The 25,400-nt window shown below is 40.2% G+C and overlaps 1 long non-coding RNA gene across 1 annotated transcript; it reads right to left on the bottom strand.

The window, feature by feature from the left end:
- Positions 1-12,097: 12,097 nt before the first annotated feature.
- LOC124387739 lies at positions 12,098-13,558 on the bottom strand. Its single transcript, XR_006926219.1, has 3 exons — positions 13,496-13,558; positions 12,430-12,503; positions 12,098-12,190 (listed from the first exon to the last, which is right to left on the bottom strand). It is a non-coding gene; the product is annotated as an uncharacterized LOC124387739 (long non-coding RNA).
- Positions 13,559-25,400: the final 11,842 nt, after the last annotated feature.

Here is a 25,400-nt window from a genome sequence, read left to right on the forward strand (position 1 = left end):
CAAAGAGCAGTCTGGAATCCACTGACGGCAGTAGTTGATAAGGCCGAGGAAAGCCTGCAGTGCCTGTTTAGTGAAGGGCCGCTGAGTGTCCATGATGACTTGTATTCGTTCAGCAGTCAGTTTCCTGGAACCCTGAGAGAGTTTATAGCCCAGGTACCGGACAGTGTTCTGGCAGAACTGTAGTTTCGTCTTGGATACTTTGAAACCCTCTGCAGCCAGGTGCTTGAGTAGGGCCAGGGTGGCCGCCTGGCAGGTGTCATAGTCGGTAGCAGTTACCAGGAGATCATCAGCGTACTGTAGAACCACTGAATCAGGGGGGAGGCAGAGGCTCGACAGGGCGTTCTTGACCATGGTCGCGAAGACCGCGGGGGAATCGATATACCCCTGTGGCAGCCTAGTCCACGTGTACTGCTGCCCCCTGTGTGTGAAGGCAAAGAGAGGCTGCGTCTCCTTCCCTACAGGAACACTGAAGAAAGCAGAACAGAGGTCAATCACAGAAAATACTGTATGAGCCATCTGGTTTTGGAATAGGATTAAAAGGTGTGTTGTATGGGCTGACGCATGGGGTGACAACGCCCTGTTGCAAAAGAAAATTCAAAATAGAGTCAATGCCAGTAGTTTTTTCAGGTGATAAAGGATATTGTTTAATAAACACAGGCATCAAATGTTTAACCTTGGCCTCATATGGAGGACGTCAACGTTATCAGGGTGTCTGGATTATCTTTCCAGAACAAGGTGGATCTTACCCGTGTTGTTTTCTTCTTTCTACGCGGCCTTACTTCTTCTTCTGCTCCTCCTGCCGCCTCTCCCCCCTCCTCCTCCTCCTTTATCTCCTCATTAACTACTTCTTCATTCGAATATTTAAACACCGGGACGTGTCCAAGCAAACTATCCTCATCATAACTATCACCTAGTTTACTTTGCAAGATGAATCTATAATCTGCGCCAGTCAGATGACAGTTACGGGAACTTTTGATTAACATATCGACAAAAGGCAGAGGTTTATCGGGGGAGGGCAAGAGACTAATGATATATTTAAGAGCAGATGGTGAAGGCGGAGTAACCTGTACTCCTGAGGGTTTAGCTACCCATACACATGCTGCATTCCACGGGGGAGGATGGGGAAGCGTCCCAGCATCGGGACCAACATCATCAGGGTCACTGTCATCGTCTGAGCTGTCAGAGCTAGAGTCGGAACTGGAATCACTAGATTCTTCTTCCTTGGGTTTCATTTTTAGCCCCTTCTTTGTTTTTTTCTTAGCTGAGGTTTCTCCTGTGTCGGAGACCTTCATCGCGGCTAGCGATGGATACATATTAGCCACTGGAGGTGGTTCGGGGTCGCGGTCAGGCGCATTGGGCAATACCTCTTTTTTTTCCCCCCGAATAAGGCGGCGGTTTAGCGAGAGAAATGGAGTGGTATGGCAGTTAAAAGACCAGGATCTGTTGGGTTCCTAGGTTTTGGAATACCCTTCAATACTCTTTTTGGAGTGTAGATGTTTTTACATTCATCCCAGATTTTCTTCATCTCATACCATCGCCCATAACATTCCCGCATATAACCGAGATTCCATTGTGGATCTCCGAGGCCTTCATAAATCATGTGATACGCGGAGGCTAAATATCCTGGGTAGAATGTACCCTCTCTGGGGTAAGGTGGAATCTGAGGGGTTGCCTCAGTCCAACCAGCTAAATTGTCAAGATAAGGGGTAACGAAGTATTTTAGACCACAACGTTGCATCCAAACAGAAGGCGTCTCTCCAGGCTCAGGCTTAGGGTATGAGTTTCCCATTTTAAAATACCAACACCAATACTTATCGGCAATACAGGCAAGAGACACAGAGAGAATATTTTCCTTTTTGTTTTACAGTGCGCTCTGCCCAGTAACTATAATACTGAGGTCCTCCTTCCTTTCAGGGGCTATACAGGAATACCCTAATCCTATACCTGCTCAGTAATACCAATACTGAGGTCTACCTTCCCCTGAAGGAGATATCCTAGTCCAAATACTGCCAACCAGTTAGTCATTTAAACATGTCTTACCTGGTCGAGAGTATTACGTCGGGGTCACCAAATTGTAAGAAAGATTCCCTGCCCTCTCGTCTGTGTCTCTTCTCTGCAAGGCCTTAGGAGCGCTCCGGAGCAATGAAAGAACAACCCACACGATTAAAATCAAGTCTGGTTTATTCAATACCACTGCTCAGAGAACTGGGCTGCAAAGCAGGGTATATGTACACATCAGTCCAAGCCATAGTGCGTAGGAAAGGCGGGGAGGTCATTGCGACACGGAGAGAGTTATCGTGTGTTGACAGAGATAGGGGTCAGAAACATATGTGCGTAAGAAAAGGGAACAGGATGTGCTTATAGCTATCTTCTAACTGAACGCCCTTGGTCTTCTAACATCCAGTCACGCGATAGCACAAAATGTACAGGTCAGCAAAGACAGGAGCATCCTGTCTCCAAGAAGGTCAAGATAGGAAGGTTCACCAAGGCTACTAAAGAATACATTTCAACATCCATGTTAAAGGATTTTACCTCACATTCATGGCATTTTAGGAAAGTTGTAGAATGTCCTTTATAGAGTGTTTGAAATGTAAAAATGAGTAACAATGGGGCTAAGAGGTAGGTTGCACAAGGACAACAAATTAAAACTAAATTTAATTCAAAAGAGAACACAGCAGTAACACCTGATTCACACTTTTAGCTGCACATGTTACCACAACTGCTGTTGCATCTTTGGTTAACTGATAAGTTGGCAATGTGAGTATCTGCGGTTTTAAAAACTTCACGTGTGTCAGGCTGATGACGCGGAAGCGGAAATAACTCTATCATTGTCTTTAATCAAAATCAGTTCAACAAAAAAGAAACAAACAGTTGCCGTGGCAAGAACACAAACAAAAATATCCGCTCGAGACGAGTAATCCAAAACTAAACCTAGAGTCCGAAAACGAAAGTAAACTGCACCGGCAACGAGTAATCTGCACATGGACACAGAATCTGGGAACAGAACCAGCGGGCAGGCTGGCGGTCGCGGGAGCAGGAGATGACCAGCATGACAATACAAGAACCGAAAGCCTGTGACTCGAGAAGGTGAGTTTATATAGTCTGATCCGTAACGAGCCACAGGTGTCGGTCGTTTTCAGGCAGGCACGGGATAACGAGGAACCATGTCAGCTATTGAGGGGGGCGTGGCAGGGTGCATCTCTGACAGCTACTGAGGGGGGCGTGGCAGGGTGAATCTCTGACAGCGGCTGAGGGAGGCGTGGCAGGGGAATCCCTGACAACGTGCCATTGTTAGGTTTTTGTACAGCGTTTTAGTGACTCTGTATCACTGTGCACCTACTTCAAGAGCGCAGTGATAGAGAGCAGAATCTGAGAGCTTTAGTCCTCTGATCGTAAGTTCAGTAGAGTCTGGCGTTGCTTCTGATTCTAATCCAGAGGTATTGTGTTGTGCTGTTGCTGACTTTGCAACTTTATACAGTAAAAACTATTCATTTTCTGTTGGTTTCTCAATTGTTTTGTCAAACAATACCATCACCCAACACTGGTAAGAAGATAATTGTTGATATTTTAAACAATTGAACATAAAAGTTTTGAACTAAGAAAGTAACCTGTATTTAAATGAAACAGGTGAACAGCTCCCCCTTCTGATGGGGAAAATAAATCAAACTTCACTTTTTGTACAGTGTGTATGAGTTTTGTGTCACTGTGGGCTCCATGGCGCAGTAGTACAGTGCAGAGTCTGATACTGCAGCAGGAAAGATCTCCAGATCTACTTTATTATCCTGTTTACGAAGTGTGATGGATATTCTCGGGTCAAGGTGTTTAGCTTTAGTGACAGCACTTGAAGATATAATAACCAGCAGCAGAAACTCTGGTCCTGTTTGAGGCTTGTGTCGATACCAGTGGAGAAATCTAGAAGACTGTGCATCATATGTGCAGGTCAGTGTTGTGTTACTGCCTTCAGGTGAAGATATGATGGTTTGTTCTGGTGTAATGCTGCTGCCAACAGCTCCTGCTGTAAACACATTACAACAACAAATATTTCTTTTACATTTATTTTACCAACTGAATCATCATGTTTATGTTTCAGTACAAATCTCCAGCATCCACATAAAGTTTATGTAGAATATAAAAGACTTACCAATGATTTGAACAACTATGAAAAGAAAGAAGAGGAACATGATGGTTGTGTCTTGCAGTAGATATAAATGTCAGTATCTCTGTGAAACTGTCTAAACTGTATCTCACCACATCGAGCTCCGCCCACTTTTACTGAGGTGTAGTCATTCTGAATGTAAATGTTATGTGAAGTTATAAAGGTGAAATAGGAAAACCTTATTTAAATCAAAGATGAATCGTTTATTTTGCATGTTTTGCTGAATTTTCTGATATTTATTAAAAAAACAAATTAAAGGCATTTAACATTACCATTAAAATAAAATTAAATATTTCTTCTATGTGGTTATCTGTAAGAAAGTGAAAATTTTAACATTCAGTGTTGTTAGTAGACATTTACTTATTTATAGTTTTTACAGGTTTTCTCCTCCATACACACTCAGTGTGTCTCAACCTGAACACTTATGACGTATTTTAGAGTGAGGCGTTGGAGAACATAAGAGGAAAGCTACTGTATATAAAATTACATAAATAGAACTGGAGTTAGGGTAAGTTAAATATGGTGTGTATGATAGAAGAACGTGTTTCTACACACATGGGTTTTATTGTGAAAATGAGGATTCATCATCAAAGAATGTAAGCAGGGACCTGTGTCTCTCTAGTACGTTTCTCACAATAAGATAAGTGACTGTGCCCTCTTGTGTTCACCAGGGAGAAAAGCCTGTAATGAAAGTGTGACATTCACAGGGAAAGACCTGGACACAATTCTGATTTCTCAGTCAGCATTTATTGATAGACTGTTCTTAGGGTTGTTTTCATGGAAAGTGGGAGTTAAGGATCAGATGCTCTTTACCACTGATCTCTTCAAATAAGGAACCATGCTGTTGCTGCAGAAGGTGGAGTAGAAGTGCCCCTCTTTCCTCAAAAACAATAGAGAATGCAGCAGTGTGCATATGACTGGTGAAGGAGAGGTAAGTTTATCTTTGTTCATGCTTGTGAGGAGATGATGTTTAAAGAGGCTGGGTTTGTGTAGCAAAAAAACATTAATACAATAAGTCTAGATGAGATGATTCTAGAGTGGAATGTCTGGATAGTTTAGTCAGAATATGCAGTTATGTAGAAGAAGAAGTGCACCAGGAATATGAATAACAGAAGAACAGTGAAAACAAAACTCTTAAACATTATATTAAATTTTCTTATATGAAAATACATCCAATATAAATTAAAAACCCAATATTAATCAAAAATATACATTTAGTTTTTTTATGAATCAAAAGAGGAACAGACGAATGTCCCCCAGAATGGCTGGTAAATGACTCAAGATCATCAGCGGCTCTGCTATTCAAACATCAAAATGGGTTTTTGTACAGTGCAGCTGGATTTCCTGTCACTGTGGGCTGCAGAGCACAGTAGTATAGAGCAGAGTCTGATACAGCAGCAGAGGAGATGATCAGATCCACTCTTTTATTATTTTTATCAATGTCAACGTCCAGACGTAGTGGAATGTCACTTTTAAATTTAGTAGATTGAGGAATATAAAGAAGGAACACAGGTTTAGATTTTGGATGTTGTCTGTACCAGTGCAGGTATGTGTTTGTATCACTTATTTCGTAGTTGCAGGACAGAGTAACATCATCACCTTCATCTACAGATTCATGAGTGACAAGTGGTTTTATTAAATCTGCCATGGAGTCACCTGTCATAGAGAAGAGAACATAATGTTATAACTTTTACATGAGTCAGAATTACATGTCAAACCCACATTTTGACTGTTCTTGCCACTACAGACACTAATTACACTTCACTTTAACTTGTAATATTTATACAATAACATTTAAAAATAAAAACTCACCTAGTGAAAGACACAGACACATGAATATACCAGTGAACATGATGAATAGTTTTAGCTGAATGAAAATATTTTGAGGTCTTTCTGTATCTAATATGTGAACATCATAAAGCTTTATGAAGCTCCACCCCACAGCATCACATGACAGAGAGTCACCAATACTATTGTTATTCTGGCTTTACATTCAGCATCACATGGGGAAGCATTTGAGCAAACACAAACTTGCATTTATGTAATTATGACTACACTGACATTAAATGTACTATATAAAACTTAAACATTATATTTAACTTTCTTATATAAAACACATCCAATATAAATTAAAAACCCAATATTAATCAAAGATATACATTTAGTTTTTTTATAAATCAAAAGAGAAACAGACAAATTTCCCTCAGGATGGCTGGTAAATGACTCAACATCATCAGGGGATCTGCTATTCACACATCAAAATGGGTTTTTGTACAGTGCAGCTGGATTTCCTGTCACTGTGGGCTGCAGAGCACAGTAGTATAGAGCAGAGTCTGATACAGCAGCAGAGGAGATGATCAGATCCACTTTCTTATTTTTATCAACGCCAACGTCCAGACGTAGTGGAATGTCACTTTTAAATTTAGTAGATTGATGAATATAAAGAAGGAACACGGGTTTAGATTTTGGTTGTTGTCTGTACCAGTGCAGGTAGGTGTTTGTATCACTTATTTCGTATCTGCAGGACAAAGTAATATTATCACCTTCATCTACAGATTCATGAGTGACAAGTGGTTTTATTAAATCTGCCATGGAGTCACCTGTCATAGAGAAGAGAACATAATGTTATAACTTTTACATGAGTCAGAATTACATGTCAAACCCACATTTTGACTGTTCTTGCCACTACAGACACTAATTACACTTCATTTTAACTTCAAATATTTATACAATAACATTTAAAAAAATAAAAAATAAAAACTCACCTAGTGAAAGACACAGACACATGAATATACCAGTGAACATGATGAATAGTTTTAGCTGAATGAAAATATTTTGAGGTCTTTCTGTATCTAATATGTGAACATCATAAAGCTTTATGAAGCTCCACCCCACAGCATCACATGACAGAGAGTCACCAATACTATTGTTATTCTGGCTTTACATTCAGCATCACATGACAGAGAGTCACCAATACTATTGTTATTCTGGCTTTACATTCAGCATCACATGGGGAAGCATTTGAGCAAACACAAACTTGCATTCATGTAATTATGACTATACTGACATTAAATGTACTATATAAAAACTTAAACATGTTACGCAAAAAAAAAATGCAGCCCTAATCACAATCTTGTAGTAGTGTTTCTATATTACTGAGAAGAGAAGAGAAGAGAAGAGAAGAGACACTATATGCAGTGTTTGTTACAGATGAGTTCAGTGTTTGACACTTTGAGTATTAATGAGTATTTATTCTTATGACAGTTTAGTGTGAAGTGGACAGTTGTGTAGTTTTATCAGAATGGTGTCTCTATAAATGAGTTGAGCTACTAAGAGTAATCAGGGCAGGAGTGAGGATAATATTAGTGCAGTGTGTATGATAGAAGAACAGCTGTAGTTTATATCACAGAGGTTTTATTGTAAAAATGAGGATTCATCATCAAAGAATGTGAGCAGGGATGTGTGGTGCTCTGGTACGTGTCCCACAATAAGATAAGTGACTGTGCCCTCTTGTGTTCACCAGAGAGAAAAACATGTAATGAAAGTGTGACCTTCACAGTGAAAGACCTGGACACAATTCTGATTTCTCAGTCAGCATTTATTGATAGACAGTTCTCAGAGTTGTTTTCATGCGAAAGAGGGAGTTAAGGATCAGATATTCTTTACCACTGATCTCTTCAAATAAGGAACCATGATGTTGCTGCAGAAGGTGAAGTAGAAGTGCCCTCTTTCCTCAAAAACAATAGAGAATGCAGCAGTGCATATGACTGGTAAAGGAGAGGTAAGTTTATCTTTGTTCATGCTTGTGAGGAGATGATGTTTAAAGAGGCTGGGTTTGTGTAGCGAAAAAACATTAATACAATAAGTCTAGATGAGATGATTCTAGAGTGGAATGTCTGGATAGTTTAGTCAGAATATGCAGTTATGTAGAAGAAGAAGTGCACCAGGAATATGAATAACAGAAGAACAGTGAAAACAAAACTCTTAAACATTATATTAAATTTTCTTATATGAAAATACATCCAATATAAATTAAAAACCCAATATTAATCAAAGATATACATTTAGTTTTTTATAAATCAAAAGAGAAACAGACGAATGTCCCCCAGGATGGCTGGTAAATGACTCAAGATCATCAGCGGCTCTGCTATTCAAACATCAAAATGGGTTTTTGTACAGAGCAGCTGGATTTCCTGTCACTGTGGGCGCCAGAGCACAGTAGTATAGATCAGAGTCTGATACAGCAGCAGAGGAGATGATCAGATTCACTTGTTTATTATTTTTATCAATGTCAACGTCCAGACGTGGTGGAATGTCACTTTTAAATTTAGTAGATTGATGAATATAAAGAAGGAACACAGGTTTAGATTTTGGTTGTTGTCTGTACCAGTGCAGGTATGTGTTTGTATCACTTATTTCGTAGTTGCAGGACAGAGTAACATCATCACCTTCATCTACAGATTCATGAGTGACAAGTGGTTTTATTAAATCTGCCATGGAGTCACCTGTCATAGAGAAGAGAACATAATGTTTTAACTTTTACATAAGTCAGAATTACATGTCAAACCGACATTTTGTTTTTTCTTGTCACTACAGACACTAATTACACTTCATTTTAACTTCAAATATTTATACAATAACATTTAAAAAAATAAAAAATAAAAACTCACCTAGTGAAAGACACAGACACATGAATATACCAGTGAACATGATGAATAGTTTTAGCTGAATGAAAATATTTTGAGGTCTTTCTGTATCTAATATGTGAACATCATAAAGCTTTATGAAGCTCCACCCACAGCATCACATGACAGAGTCACCAATACTATTGTTATTCTGGCTTTACATTCAGCATCACATGGGAAGCATTTGAGCAAACACAAACTTGCATTTATGTAATTATGACTATACTGACATTAAATGTACTATATAAAACTTAAACATGTTACGCTAAAAAAAAAAAAAAAAAAAAACAAAAAAAAAACAGTCTAATATTGATAATAATTTCTCCAACTCACCACAAATGCAACAATGTGATGAAAGTGTGACATTCACAGTAAAAAGAAATCACACTTCAGCCCTGAACACAATTCTAGCTCTGATTTCTCAGTCAGCATTACATGATAGGCAGCTCTCAGGGATGTTTTCATGAGAAAGAGGGATTTGAGGATCAGGTGCACTTCAGCAGGTTAACGGAGGTGTGTGTGTGCTGAAGTTATTGTAAGTTTGTGAAAAGTTCTGTGTTTTCACCCCGTGTCTGTGTGGGTTTCTAAAAAACATGACTATAAGAAATTTGCTGGGATAAATGTGTGAATGAGTGTGTGAAAAGGTTTGTGCATGGAGTTCTGCAAAGGACTGATATCTCATTCAGGGGTACCTGAATGCACAGAAATGACCCGTGTAGATAATTTAATAAAGAATTAATGCATGTACCAACAATATATTCTTTTTATAAACACAAGAGAGAATCCTTAAAAAGGGTATTTAAACTTCTCAAAATATTTGTCAGAACTTCCTTCAATATACTTAAACAAAACTGTGTCAGGGTTTTTGTACAGTGCAGCTGGATTTCCTGTCACTGTGGGCACCAGAGCACAGTAGTATAGAGCAGAGTCTGATACAGCAGCAGAGGAGATGATCAGATCCACTTCATCTCCACGAATTTTAGCATCCATTTGTGCTGGTTTATTGGAAACTAGAGTTCCAGTCTGCATAATATTAAGAAGGAACTCAGGTTTAGATTTTGGATATTGTTTATACCAGTGCAGGTTGGAGCTGATTGTACCAGTGATTTCATATCTGCAGGACAGAGTAACATTTTCACCTTCATCTACAGCTTTATGAGTAAAACGTGGCTCTATTGAATCTGCCATGGAGTCACCTGTCATAGAGAAGAGAACATAATGTTTTAACTTTTACATAAGTCAGAATTACATGTCAAACCGACATTTTGACTGTTCTTGTCACTACAGACACTAATTACACTTCATTTTAACTTCAAATATTTATACAATAACATTTAAAAATAAAAATAAAAACTCACCTAGTGAAAGCCACAGACACATGAATATAACAGTGAACATGATGAATGGTTTTAGCTGAATGAAGATATTCTGTGCTCTAACCAGTTAACATGATTAGAGTTCATGAAGCTCCACCCACAGCATCACATGACAGAGTCACCAATGTTACTGACAGACTGTTGATTCTTACTGAAACACACTGGTTTTACATTCAGCATCACATGGGAAGCATTTGAGCAAACACAAACTTGCATTCATGTAATTATGACTATACTGACATTAAATGTACTATATAAAAACTTAAACATGTTACGCAAAAAAAAAATGCAGCCCTAATCACAATCTTGTAGTAGTGTTTCTATATTACTGAGAAGAGAAGAGAAGAGAAGAGAAGAGAAGAGAAGAGACACTATATGCAGTGTTTGTTACAGATGAGTTCAGTGTTTGACACTTTGAGTATTAATGAGTATTTATTCTTATGACAGTTTAGTGTAAAGTGGACAGTTGTGTAGTTTTATCAGAATGGTGTCTCTATAAATGAGTTGAGCTACTAAGAGTAATCAGGGCAGGAGTGAGGATAATATTAGTGCAGTGTGTATGATAGAAGAACAGCTGTAGTTTATATCACAGAGGTTTTATTGTGAAAATGAGGATTCATCATCAGAGAATGTGAGCAGGGTTGTGTGGAGCTCTAGTACTTTTCCCACAATAAGATAAGTGACTGCGCCATCTTGTGTTCACCAAGGAGAAAAACCTTTACACACTAATACATATTTACTCCCACATACAGGTCATACACACATTGCTAACATTTTCAAACCTAGAAGCAATTTAAAGTCAGGAATCCATCTACTAGGAGCCACAAAAAAAAAAAAACAGTCTAATATTGATAATAATTTCTCCAACTCACCACAAATGCAACAATGTGATGAAAGTGTGACATTCACAGTAAAAAGAAATCACACTTCAGCCCTGAACACAATTCTAGCTCTGATTTCTCAGTCAGCATTACATGATAGGCAGCTCTCAGGGATGTTTTCATGAGAAAGAGGGATTTGAGGATCAGGTGCACTTCAGCAGGTTAACGGAGGTGTGTGTGTGCTGAAGTTACTGTCAGTTTGTGTGCAGTTCTGTGTTTTCACCCCGTGTCTGTGTGGGTTTCTAAAAAACATGACTATAGGAAATTTGCTAGGATAAATTGGAGTGTGAATGAGTGTGTGAAAGGGTTTGTGCATGGTGTTCTGCAAAGGACTGATATCTCATTCAGGGGGTACCTGAATGCACAGAAATGACCCGTGTAGATAATTTAATAAAGAATTAATGCATGTACCAACAATATATTTTTTTATAAACACAAGAGAGAATCCTTAAAAAGGGTATTTAAACTTCTCAAAATATTTGTCAGAACTTGCTTTAATATACTTTAACAAAACTGTGTCAGTGTTTTTGTACAGAGCAGCTGGATTTCCTGTCACTGTGGGCACCAGAGCACAGTAGTATAGAGCAGAGTCTGATACAGCAGCAGAGGAGATGATCAGATCCACTTCATCTCCACGAATTTTAGCATCCATTCGTGCTGGTTTATTGGAAACTAGAGTTCCAGTCTGCATAATATTAAGAAGGAACTCAGGTTTAGATTTTGGATATTGTTTATACCAGTGGAGGTTGGAGGTTGTTGTACCAGTGATTTCATATCTGCAGGACAGAGTAACATTATCACCTTCATCTACAGCTTTATGAGTAAAAAGTGGCTTTATTGAATCTGCCATGGAGTCACCTGTCATAGAGAAGAGAATATAATGTTTTTAACCTTTACACAATCAATCTACATACCTCGTATTAATATCCAGAAAAAAAAAAAATTACATAATAAAATAAATCTACGTATAACTCACCCACAGAAAGCCACAGGTACATAAATATAACAGTGAACATGATGAATGGTTTTAGCTGAATGAAGATATTCTGTGCTCTAACCAGTTAACATGATTAGAGTTCATGAAGCTCCTCCCTACAGCATCACATGACAGAGTCACCAATGTTACTGACAGACTGTTGATTCTTACTGAAACACACTGGTTTTACATTCAGCATCACATGGGGAATCTATCCACATTTTAATCAAAGTCATTATTATATATTACATATTAAAATCAAAGCCTTCATTATTACCAGCATATTCTAAACTGTATTATCATCATTCACCACTGATTTTAATGAAATCTTTAAAATATTGGATTGTTACACAACCTGATGTCAGAACTGATGTGACTACACCTCATCTTTTTCTTATGAAGTGCTGAAAAATTAAACTTGATTGAGGGCTGTGGGCCAAAATGATTGTTAAAATCAATGTTGCCATGATTCCCCTTTATTTATCAATTCATTATATTTAGATATTAAATAATAAATAAATAGAAAACAGCTCAGCTAATGTAGTTTTATTTTCTGCACTTTCTAGTTCAATGAATCATAGCACAATGCAAACATAGAAACAATTCCATTAACAGTATTATAGAGTTTAAAACAACGATTCAAGCTATAAACAATAAAGCCATATGCCTGCAATATCAGTGACCTCTAATGAGAGACATGAAGCTGGTCCTTATATTCAAAAGTTTTGACTGAAAGTTTGCTCACAGAAGAAGGTAATGCGATTTTTTTTTGCAGGTTAAAAAGTAAAACAAAAAAGTTATGGTAAATTAGTTATGAATCTATGTGGCAATGGAATCCTCCTTCTTCTTTTTTATCCTGTTATCATATATGACACATGATGGGCCAAATCAAAGGTCAACAGGGGCAACTTTGGCCTGCGGACCCTAGTTTGGGCATCTCTGCTCTACACTAAAAGATATAATAAAATCAGTAAACTATTGCATGTTTTAATTGCTTTTGAATTCCTTTCGTATTTATTTTATATTTTATATTGTAGTTTTTCCCATGTCCTCCAGATTCTCCTTTTCTTTTTCCCTCCATGACAGTAGATGGATTGATTACTTCAGATAAATCCTAAGTGTGAATGTTAAATCTATCAAATCACGATGCTCCAGTTAAATAAAATTCATCAAAGTTACAGTGTTCCATAAAGTTCTAGGACACATTACTGATCCAGGCTACTTTAAAGATTAGTCTCAGGTTCATCTCCTGCTAAATTCCATCTGCTTAATTAAGGCACAATTTATTTGTGAATTCCTCAATAACACCTGTGTAGGAAACACTGATGAACTAATACAAGATTTCTTTTTCCAAATATATTGTTAATGAAGGAAATAATAGAAAGTTTGGGTCTCACAAATAAAATACATTAACAAATTACCCTAATGATTGTTGATCTTCAAAAAGAAGCTGAAATTATAAACAGAAGGTTGAGCATGCAGAGGTAAACATGTAAACAGCTCCATCTAGTGAGAAAAGCATGAATCTGCTGCAGTCATGTGTAGTGCTTTTTGTACAGTGGAGTTGGGTTTCCTGTCACTGTGGGTGTCAGAGCGCAGTAGTACAGTGCAGAGTCTGATACAGCAGCAGAGGAGATGTGCAGATCCACTTTCTTATTAGTTTTGTCAAGTTTTATAGACAATCGTGGATTTGGTGGTTGAGCTTCTGTGACATGTTCACTGGTTTCTTGAATCAGCAGCAGAAACTCTGGTCTTGATCCAGGTTTTTGTTGATACCAGTGAAGGTTGTAAACTGATCCAGTATATGTGCAGGACAGTGTGATGTTGCTGCCTTCAGTTACAGATAAAGTGGTTTCTTTTGGTTTAATGCTGTAATCAGCAGCTTCTACTATAAAATAAATTACAATAATATCATTAAAAAATGTTCAATAATAAATTCATGTGGAAACTGTTTTTGTTTATTAAAAATGAACAATTTCATGTGTAATATAAAACTTACCAATATCAGCAATAGTGAAGAAAAGTAAGAAGAGGAGTAACATTGTGATCCTGAGTGTTTAGTTCAGACCTCCAGCTTTAGAAATAAATGTCAGGGTTGTGGATGTGAGATTGTCTCTGATGTCTCCACATGTAGCTCCGCCCACTCATATTTATTCATATTCATCACAACTCTGCTTCATCTCATACTGTAAAAGCGGCCTGACAGATTATTGTGTTACAGGTTCATTCATTTTGTTTATTCAGTCTGCTTCAGTAATAAAATTCATTAATAGTAAAAGGCCATGAATTAATACAAGTGACTTCATAAATATTTGGACACTGACTCAATTTGTATGATTTCACCTCTGTACACCACCACAGTGGATTTGAATAATAATGAAGCAATAATGATGATACTGAACTGTAGACTTTCAGCTTTAATGTAAGGAGTTTGATATAATATTACATTTACAAATATTTTTTGTGCAGTCTCTTTCACAGCCTCAAAACAAATTAGACAAGCTAATATAATTATAAATATATGGATTATTTTTAATATTTAAATGTAAAACCTTTGCAGTAAATGACTGAAATCTGGAACCCATAGACATCACCAAATACTGAGTTTCCTCCCTTGAGATTCTTTACTGCAGCTGCCTTCAGTTCTGTTCATTTGTGGGTCTTCTGCCTTCAGATTTGTCTTCAGGCAATAAAAAGCTGCTCACATCCAGCAAAGTAACATGAATGTTTATACACATGCACATGAATGAAGGAAGGCAGAAAAATGCATTACAATTAATCAGAACACAAACTGAACAGTTTTCTTTTCTTTATTTTATTATTATGTAAAGAGTAAATCTACTGTATATTTGTGAATTGTAATGTGATTAATGTGTATTTGGCATCTTTAATTCCTCTTTATTCTACTTTTCTATTTCATACACCTGCATCTGTTACCACAAATGTTTCTTGTGTCTGTGGTTTACTGATAAAGAGTAGGTAAAGGAAATATCTTTGATGGGTTTTTGTACAGTCTTTCACTGACTCTGTATTACTGTGCTACGTCTCTAAGAGCGCAGTGATAGAGAGCAGAATCTGAGAGCTTTAGACCTCTGATAGTAAGTTCAGTAGAGTCTTTGGTTGTTTTGGACTCTAATCGACGATCATTAGGAGTGCTCCCTTCAGAACTTTCTGACCTTGCGCCTTTATACAGTAAAAACTGTGGTGCGCTGTTTGGATTTTGTTTGTACCAGTAAAGCCAGATGTATTGACTGTTTGTCTCATATGAACATTTCAAAGTAACAGTTTCTGTTTCCTTCCCATTGACATCTTCATCTGTTGGCCCAATTTTATCTGCAAAACTGCCTGCTGTAAAGAAGAAAATAATAAAGGAGTATTTTAAGTATCAAGTAATTTTTAAGCACACTGAAACATTTACTTAAGAAATAAATAGACTAAAGCCTCAAACATAAATATTAAAAAGTAAACTGAATTTACTGATATATGAATTACCTGTAACTACAGTGAGAATCAGTGTGTGTATCTCACTATGTACAGTAAGGTGTAGAGTTGAGTCATTTCTGAACACAGCTCTGTGAGGATTCTGTATAATAGTGCTGTATGTGCTGAACTTTACACATGAGGGAACACGTCTCTAGAAGGCCACACCCAGGAAGTGCTGCTGTTGTAGAATAACTTTTCTCTTTTTCTCATCATATTACAAAACAGCCGAGACATCTAAGACTAATAAAAATGTGACGAGTTGAAATAACAAGCTGATATGAAACAGCTGATATTAAACAAGTAAGTCAATTGTGTTACAGTATGTATGAAGCATCAATTAGAATCGTCATACTTCATTAGCAAGGAAGATTTAGCATTCTTCTGTCTCTCCCTTTTAATTATGCAGTAATTAATAGTCTTTCCTTGCAGTCCTTGCACCCTGATCATACTGCCAAGTGTCTCAAACTATTATGTACCATTAAGGATGTTTAATAATGCATCATTTTCTCTCTCTCGCTCTTGTCCTTCCACCCCTCCACTGAGTTAAACATGCTCCTGAGGTAACAGTGACTCTGTTCTATTCTTCTTTCTAGAGCTGCCTGATTTATCCTAATGCCCTGCCTCTGAATAGAGTTCTTTTCAACTGGAGATCACTCGCTGCTGCTGAAGATGGTTTCACATGAACAGTCTAATGATCCATGATGTTACTGAGTTAAACATAAGGACCATGACGATGGATTTGGACTGTAATTAATATAAACAGTTTGATACAGTGGCTTAAGAATGTAATCACCATTAACAGTTTTGTCCATCAGTAAACTGTTGATTTTGATTCCTCCCAAGGTTTCTTTCTCATACCATCTCAGGAGTTTTCATGCCACTTACTTTTTATTTTAAATTTTGCATCCTGCCCCACTCATAGTTTACAATGTGCACAGTCACTAATCTCAAACCTGATATTATATCATCTGATACTAAAAGAACCTGTTTAATGAGGTTGTGGGGTTTTTTTTTCATTTATTTTACATCTATCTCTGTGAAAAATGGCAATAGTTGGACCATATTTAATAACATTTTTAAATTGCATTAAAAAAAAAAACAACAACAACAAAAAAACAACAACGTATGTTGTATTGTATGTGTTATTTGTTTGTTTGTATGGTTGGTTGGTTGGTTCTTTAGTTGTTTATTTGCTGCCCTGAAATCTGAAAGGTGGCAATAAAAATTTGTTTAACAGTGTACAATTACTGTTACTGCTTCTGGTAATCAATTTTTAGAAATACAGTATATAATAAAGTAAAGTTGAGATTGAAGAACATGCAAATGATTGAACTTTAGTATAAAGTTAGTAAAAGTTTATTTGCTCAATTTGTGGCACATAAACAATATAAATATATTTAATAATGTGTGACTTATTAATAATGTGCAGCTGAGTTTGGAAAATGATTCAATTTCTGCATGAGTTTAATTCTGCATAAAAGCCTTTATAAATCCTTCTATAAAGTACCACTGAGAAGTTTAGAACAAAATCTGAAGATGAATATTAGAAGTATTATAATCAGAATTTTACAGTTTGTGTGAATGATGTATAGTCATTTAGCAAATGTATTTATTTATTTCATTATTTATTTATTTATTTATTTTTTTAATTTATTTCATTAAATTTTATTTGTAGGTGCATATGTTCCCAGAAATGTTGTTTGTGTCTGTGGTTAACTGATAACAAGTTGCTAAAGGTTGCTGTATTTGATCTGCTGTGGTTTTAGAAACTCCATATAAACCATTATTTAGGTTTTTGTGCAGCTTTTTACTGACTCGGTATTATTGTGTGGATTCTTTAAGAGCGCAGTGATAGAGAGCAGAATCTGAGAGCTTTACACCTCTGATTGTCAGGAACTCGGGTGCGGGGCTAGGTGAGTGGATGATAGGACCCAAATGCAGGATGCTCCAGATGATATGAGTCGAGAGAGAAGGGTTTGCACAGGCAGAAAATATTTAATGTCTGAACAATAGCACAAAAACACAGTCGCGGCACGCACAGGGTTAAAGTGGAAGAAAAAGATGAGGAGGATAGAACAAGCAGGGAAGCAACATGTCCAAAACTTAAGAGCAAACAACAAAAGCACACACAGGGTTAATAAACGGGGGAAAAAAAAGAAAACCAAATACTTTTGATCATGTAGAGGAGCACACGCTGGGTTTAAACTGAGAAAAGCAGAAACGTCCGAATACTTATGAACACACCGTAGCGGCAATCACTGGGTTAATGTGAAAGTCCGTGGTACCGGGAGAGCGAAGCAGGGGGCGTGTCCGAAAACAGAAGCGAGTCCAAAAACAGACAGAGGGAGAGAGCCGAAGAACAGAGCAAAGGGGAATCCAAAACTCCGGAAACCGAGGGCAGGCAAAATCAGAAAAAAAAAGGATATCCAGCAGTAAACAATCCACTGGAAAAATAAATGCAGAAAGGTAACAAAAAGCGGCGAGCAGACATTCTGGCAGCGGCGCGGGCAGCCGGTGGCTATTTATACAAAAAACAAGATGGCGGGCATGCCGGTGTTGCCAGCTGAAAGATGACGCTGAACTGGAAGCGAACGTCGTGACCGCGGAAATGTTCAAGCGGCTGGCTGACAGTACCCCCCGCGCGGCTCAGGCGGCCCACCAGGTTGCTCAGGGTGGTCCCGGTGGAAACAAGAAACCAATGAGCATGCTTGGACTAGTCTGAGGTGGGAGACGTGGAAGGTCGGGTGGATGCGCATAACACCAGGGAGCTTGAGACGCACTGCCATGGGATTTATCACCTTGGAAATAGAAACAGGCCCATGAAACGAGGGGCAAGCTTCCTGCATACGGCCTTGAGGGGTAGGTCACGAGTAGAAAGCCAAACCTTATGGCCGACCCGATATCGAGGGGCCGGTCGGCGTTTGCGATTGGCCCAACAACTGTAACTCTGGGAAGACTTCAGGAGGGCTGCCCGGGCCACCCTCCACCCGTGCCGACAACGCTTGAACTGGGCCAGGGCAGAGGGAACAGTGGACTCGGGTTCCTGTGTAGAGAACAGAGGGGGTTGGTAGCCGAACACACCCTGAAATGGTGAGAGGCCAGTGGCAGAGGAGGGAAGAGTGTTGTGAGCATATTCAGCCCAGAGAATTTTCTCCGACCATGTGGAGGGGTCTTGGGCGCAGAGAATACGGAGGCTGGTCTCGAGTTCCTGGTTGAGCCTTTCGGTCTGACCATTGGACTGAGGGTGAAATCCGGAGAAGAGGCTGACGGAAATCCCCAGGAGGCGGCAGAACTCCTTCCAAAAATGGGCAGAAAATTGGGGGCCCCGATCGGACACCCGTGCAGGCGGAAAACGTGTTGGAGCAGGAGCTGGGCGGTTTCCTTCACAGAGGGAAGCTTGGGCAGGGGAATGAAGTGACCCATCTTAGAGAACCTGTCGACCACCGTGAGAATGGCCGTTTGACCAGCAGACGGGGGAAGGCCGGTAACAAAATCCACAGCAATGTGCGACCATGGGCGTCGGGGTATAGGGAGTGGGTGAAGGAGACCTACGGACACCTTGGGGTTCTTGTGTTGATTGCACGTGGGACAGGCAGCCACGTCCTCTCAATCTTCAGGCTGAGAGCGGACAGTAACAGTGGCGGGAAGTATGGGGTCAGGTGGTGGTTCCTTCTCATCAGGGGAGTGCAAACGGGACAAGGCTTTAGGCTTTCCATTTAGCGACCCCGGCCGGTAGGACAAGGAGAAGTTAAATCGCCCAAAGAACAATCCCCAACGTGCTTGACGTGGATTCAGGCGCTTGGCAGTCCACAGATATTCCAGATTACGATGATTGGTCCAGACGAGGAATGGAACTTCGGACCCCTCCAGCCAGTGACGCCATTCCTCCAGGGCCAATTTAACAGCCAAGAGCTCACGCTCACCAACAGGGTAGTTCTGCTCAGCTGGGCTGAAAAAAAAATGCGCAGGGGTGCAGGCGGTGGTCCCGGGCACCTCTCTGGGACAGAATGGCCCCTACACCCAGATCCAAGGTGTCCACCTCCACCACAAATTGACGGGTTGGATCCGGAAGGGCTAGGACCGGGGCCGAGGTGAAAAGACTCTTCAGTTTGGTAAACGCCCGTTCAGCCTCCGGGTTCCAGTTAAAAGCCTGACGTATAGAGGTGAGTGAGTGAAGGGGGGCCGCAACAGAGCTATAGCCCCTGATTAACCGCCGATAGAAATTGGCAAATCCCAAAAACCTCTGTAACTGCTTACGGGTGGTGGGTTGGGGCCAGTCCCTTACCGCCTGAATCCTGGCTTGGTCTATCTGGACGTAATCGGCAGAAAGGACAAATCCAAGGAAGGTGGTGCTGGACACATGGAAATCGCATCTTCCCGCCTTGACGTATAATCCATTCTGGAGAAGCCGCCCGAGTACCAAATGCACATGCTGGACATGTTCATCTTCAGAGCGTGAGAACACGAGAATGTCGTCCAGGTATACGAACACGTAGTGGTTAAGCATGTCTCGAAGAACGTCATTCACCAACGCCTGGAAGACAGCTGGTGCATTGGTAAGGCCAAATGGCATGACAAGGTATTCATAATGCCCTGATGAAGTATTGAAGGCTGTCTTCCACTCATCCCCCTCCCGGATGCGGACAAGGTGGTAGGCGTTGCGGAGGTCCAGTTTGGTGAAGATGACTGAGCCCTGGAGAGAGTCGAACGCAGAAAACATCAAGGGCAATGGGTACTGGTTCTTGACGGTTATGGCATTTAGGCCCCGATAGTCAATGCAGGGACCGAGGCTCTTGAGGATGGGCGGATAATGCCAGCAGCCAGCAAGTCCTGAATGTATTGGGTCATGGCCGCCTACTCGGGTGCTGAAAGATGGTAAAGCCGGCCACGGGGTGGCATAGTTCCCGGCAGGAGATCAATGGTGCAATCGTAGGGCCAATGCGGGGGCAAGGAAGAGGCTCGAGTCTTGCTAAACACCGCACTGAGGTCATGATAGACAGATGGAACTGAACTGAGGTCAGGGGTAGTCTCCGGAGAGCAGGAGACCGGCCTGGGGGAGTGAGGCAGTGAGATTGGCAATGGGTTCCCCAATCGAGAACCTTACCGCTGGACCAATCTAGGCGGGGGTTGTGCTTGCGGAGCCAGGGGAAACCAAGCATGACCGGGGCGTGAGGAGAAGAAATGACCAAGAAGGTGAGCCACTCCCGGTGTTGCTCTCCGACGGTGACCAGAAGGGGCTTAGTACGGTAAGTGGCCTTGTCTAGGGGGTGCCCATCCAGGGCCCGGACCTGAAGAGTCTCCGGTAATGGCTCCGTCTCCAGGCTCAGCTGACGAGCAAGGTCTAGATCCATGGATTCTGCGTCCGCCCAGAGTCCACAAAGGCCGCCAGCGAAAGTCCTGAGCACCGGAACGGATGCAGATCTTGACTAAGGGCTTGGAAGGGACTTGTAGGATGCAGCTCTGTCAACGAAGAGCCCGCCCTTTTGCTGGACACAAAACAGCCATATGCCCGGCTTCATCACAATAGAGACAAAGCCCCTGGGAACGGCGTCTTTCCTTTTCTGATAGAGACAGGTGCCGACGGGCGATTTCCATAGGCTGCGGTGGGGATGAGGCCGCCGAGGCAGGAGTAGTCCGAAGGGTGGTATGGTGGCAGTCGGAGGCATGTGGTAGGTGATGTGAAGCTCAGGCGACATTCACGTATTCTTCTGTCAATCCGAATGGCCAGGCGATCAAGGCATCCAGACAAGGGGGAAGCTCACGGGCAGCTAGCTTGTCCTTTACCTGGGCTGAGAGACCCTGAAAAAAGGTGTCATATAGAGCGGTGCGATCCCACCCACTGTCAGTGGCATCCGTGCGGAAATCCACAGCATACTCAGCCACTAACGCTCACCCTGCGATGAAGAAAACAGTGATCGTGCGGCATCCTGGCGGTGGCTGAACCAAAAACCTTGTAGTTCCTCAGAGAAGGCAGTGAAGGTAGAGCAATGCAAGGACTGATTTTCCCATTTGGCGGTATCCCACCGCAAAGCTCGTCCGGAGAGCAAGGTGATAACATAAGCCACCTTGGCCTGTTCAGTGGAAAAAGAGGATGGTTGGAGACTAAAAATCAGACTACACTGTGCCAGGAAGGACCGACAAAGTTCGGGTTCCCCGAGAAGCGAGCGAGGTGTGGTTCCTTAGGAGCAAAAGCGCCAGGTGTGGTCTGGACCTGCGGAGGCAACGGCAGAGCGGACGGCTGAGGAACGGCGACTGGTGGTGGGTTGGGTGCGGCTGCCCCTGGAAAGGTGTCGAGACGCTGAATAAGCTGCTGAAGACCCGAAGTAATATCCTGGAGCCGTTGCTCATGGGTGGACAGAGCATTAAGGGTGGCCTGAAGATCGGTAGCATCCGTGGGATCCATAGCTGGCCAGATTGTTCTGTCAGGAACTCGGGTGCGGGGCTAGGTGAGTGGATGATAGGACCCAAATGCAGGATGCTCCAGATGATATGAGTCGAGAGAGAAGGGTTTGCACAGGCAGAAAATATTTCATGTCTGAACAATAGCACAAAAACACAGTCGTGGCACGCACAGGGTTAAAGTGGAAGAAAAAGATGAGGAGGATAGAACAGGGAGGGAAGCAACATGTCCAAAACTTAAGAGCAAACAACAGAAGCACACACAGGGTTAATAAAGGGGGGGGAAAAAAAGAAAACCAATAATGTCCGAATACTTTTGATCATGTAGAGGGAGCACACGCTGGGTTTAAACTGAGAAAAGCAGAAACGTCCGAATACTTATGAACACACCGTAGCGGCACTCACTGGGTTAATGTGAAAGTCCGTGGTACCGGGAGAGCGAAGCAGGGGGCGTGTCCGAAAACAGAAGCAAGTCCGAAAACAGACAGAGGAGAGAGCCGGAGAACAGAGCAAGGGAATCAAAACTCCGGAAACCGAGGGCAGGCAAAATCCGAAAAAAACAGGATATCTGAAAACAGTAAACAATCCACTGGAAAAATAAAGGCAGAAAGGTAACAAAAGCGCGGGCGAACAAGACAATCTGGCAGCGAGCGCAGGCAGCCGGTGGAACGTCGTGACCACGGAAATGTTCAAGCGGCTGGCTGACACTAATAGAAAGTTCAGTAGAGTCTGAAGTTGCTTTTGCCTGTAATCGAGTGTCAGTAGATTTGCGACCATGAGAACTATATGACCTGGCACCTTTAACAAGTAAAAACTCTGGTGTACTGTTAGGATATTGTATGTACCAGTAAAGCCAAATGCTACTGCTCTTTGACTCATATGAACATTTCAGAGTAACAGTGTCTGTTTCCTTCACAGTAATGTTGGCATCTTCACCTGTCGGCCCAATTTTATCTGCTAAACTGCCTGTTTAAAAAAGTTATAAACACATTTATGCTTAAAACATGGGTATTAATTAAAATAACAATATTATTTACTGATGAATATGAAGTACCTGTAACTACAGTGAGAATCAGTGGTGTGTATCTCACTATGTACAGTAAGTTGTAGAGTTGAGTCATTTCTGAACACAGCTCTGTGAGGATTCTGTATAATAGTGTTGTATGTGCTGAACTTTACACATGAGGGAACACGTCTCTAGAAGACCACACCCAGGAAGTGCTGCTGTTGTAGTGTAACACTGTACAGATCATCACTTCACAGTATCAGTGACAGTGAACTGAATCTCCGAATACAATACACAACTATTCTAATCACTTATCATGACTGATTGTGTCTTTAATTATTGTTATAGAATTTTTAAATCATAAAATAATTAAGCTTGACTTTTTCAAAGATCACATTCATGATATTTTAGGAAAGTGGTGGAAGGTTCATATAGTCCTTCATAGAGTGTTTGAAATGTAAATCTGAGTAACATTTTACTTTGAAGACATTAAAAGTATTCCATTACCATCTTGTGCTGTCAGTTCTGTATTTTGACTCCACATAGCAGCAAGAGCACTGAGGAACAATAAACAGAAGGAACAGATTGCTGCCTAAGAACCTGACTTACTAACACCAGTGTGCAGGATCAAGTGTTATTTTAAATATGACATCCTTTATCAGGATCATATTTTCAACTTAAACCTCAGCAGAAACTATTCTTTCTAATTAAAGATTCATTTTCTGTTGGTTTCTTAATTGTTTTGTCAAACAATACCATCACCCAACACAGGTAAGAAGATAATTGTTGATATTTTGAGCAATTAAACATAAAAGTTTTGAACTAAGAAAGTAACCTGTATTTAAATGAAACAGGTGAACAGCTCCCCCTTCTGATGGGGAAAATAAATCAAACTTCACTTTTTGTACAGTGTGTATGAGTTTTGTGTCACTGTGGGCTCCATGGCGCAGTAGTACAGTGCAGAGTCTGATACTGCAGCAGGAAAGATCTCCAGATCTACTTTCTTCTTGTCTTTATGAAGTCTGATGGAAATTCTGGATCAAGTTGTTCAGCTCTAGTGACACTTTCTGTGGATTTAATAATACGCATAAGAAACTCTGGTCCTGATTGAGGTTTCTGTCGATACCAGTGGAGATAAAAAGCTGAGTCATCATATGTGCAGGTCAGTGTGGTGTTACTGCCTTCAGGTGAAGATATGATGGTTTGTTCTGGTGTAATGCTGCTGCCAACAGCTCCTGCTGTAAACACATTACAACAACAAATATTTCTAATTTCATTGTAATAAATTATTTACCAACTGAATCATCATGTTTATGTTTCAGTACAAATCTCCAGCATCCACATAAAGTTTGTGTAGAATATAAAAGACTTACCAATGATTTGAACAACTATGAAAAGAAAGAAGAGGAACATGATGGTTGTGTCTTGCAGTAGATATAAATGTCAGTATCTCTGTGAAACTGTCTAAACTGTGTCTCACCACATCGAGCTCCGCCCACTTTTACTGAGGTGTAGTCATGACAATTCTATTCATGGTTCATATGATATCAGCACAGTGTGATATGATTTGTTTTCTGTGAAAATGCAGCACTATAGACTCATAAATGCCATGGTTATAACTGATCTTTATTTTAGGGTTGTTTACACTCAAGAACTGAGGATTAAACTCAGTAACCATGAAGATGGATTTGGACTGTAATTAATATAAACAGTCTGCTACAGTGATTTTGGGTTGCATTTCTCATGAACAGTTAAATGAGCTGAATCAACTCTCCACCAGTGAACAGTTGAAAACCTCAAGAAAGCTGGAACTATAATGAATGGATATTCGTTGTCACACAGATGAGGATGGGTTTCACTTAAGGTTTCTTGAAACACTGGCTCATTCATTAGGGATAAACTAATAATCTATACATTTAAAAATACATTTCTGTAATCTATTTATTTCTGTAAAGGTACTTTGGGAAATGTTTATTGTTAAATCTGTTATACAAGTAAAATGTAATTGAACAGAATATTTTAAACCAACACACTTTTGAGAAATTATTTATATCTTTTTTTTTTTTTACTCATATTGAACACTACACTTGATAAGAAGCCAATTTTTGTCACTTGTTTAAAACCTCTTAGGCTTTTGGGTTGTGTGAGCGCAACCAATAGCCCATTATTCTCAGGTGTTTAGCAATAGATTAAATAATTAGGGAGAAGAGTTACCATGACTAACTATACATCATTATAAAGCTCTAAGTCTCAAGCAGCGATTTCAGATCAGTGTTTTTCAATGGAAAACGTATAAGGAATGTATTTGCTGAATGTGTGTAAGCAGTACACAACAACAACATGCATAAAAAAATGCACTACTTACTATTGTTATTACTTATTATTGTAATAATGAGTCACAAACACATCCATAGCTGCTAATCCCGGTTTATAAGGAA

The sequence above is a fragment of the Silurus meridionalis genome, chromosome 6 (genome assembly GCF_014805685.1).
Source record: "Silurus meridionalis isolate SWU-2019-XX chromosome 6, ASM1480568v1, whole genome shotgun sequence".
NCBI classification, from domain to species: Eukaryota; Metazoa; Chordata; class Actinopteri; order Siluriformes; family Siluridae; genus Silurus; species Silurus meridionalis.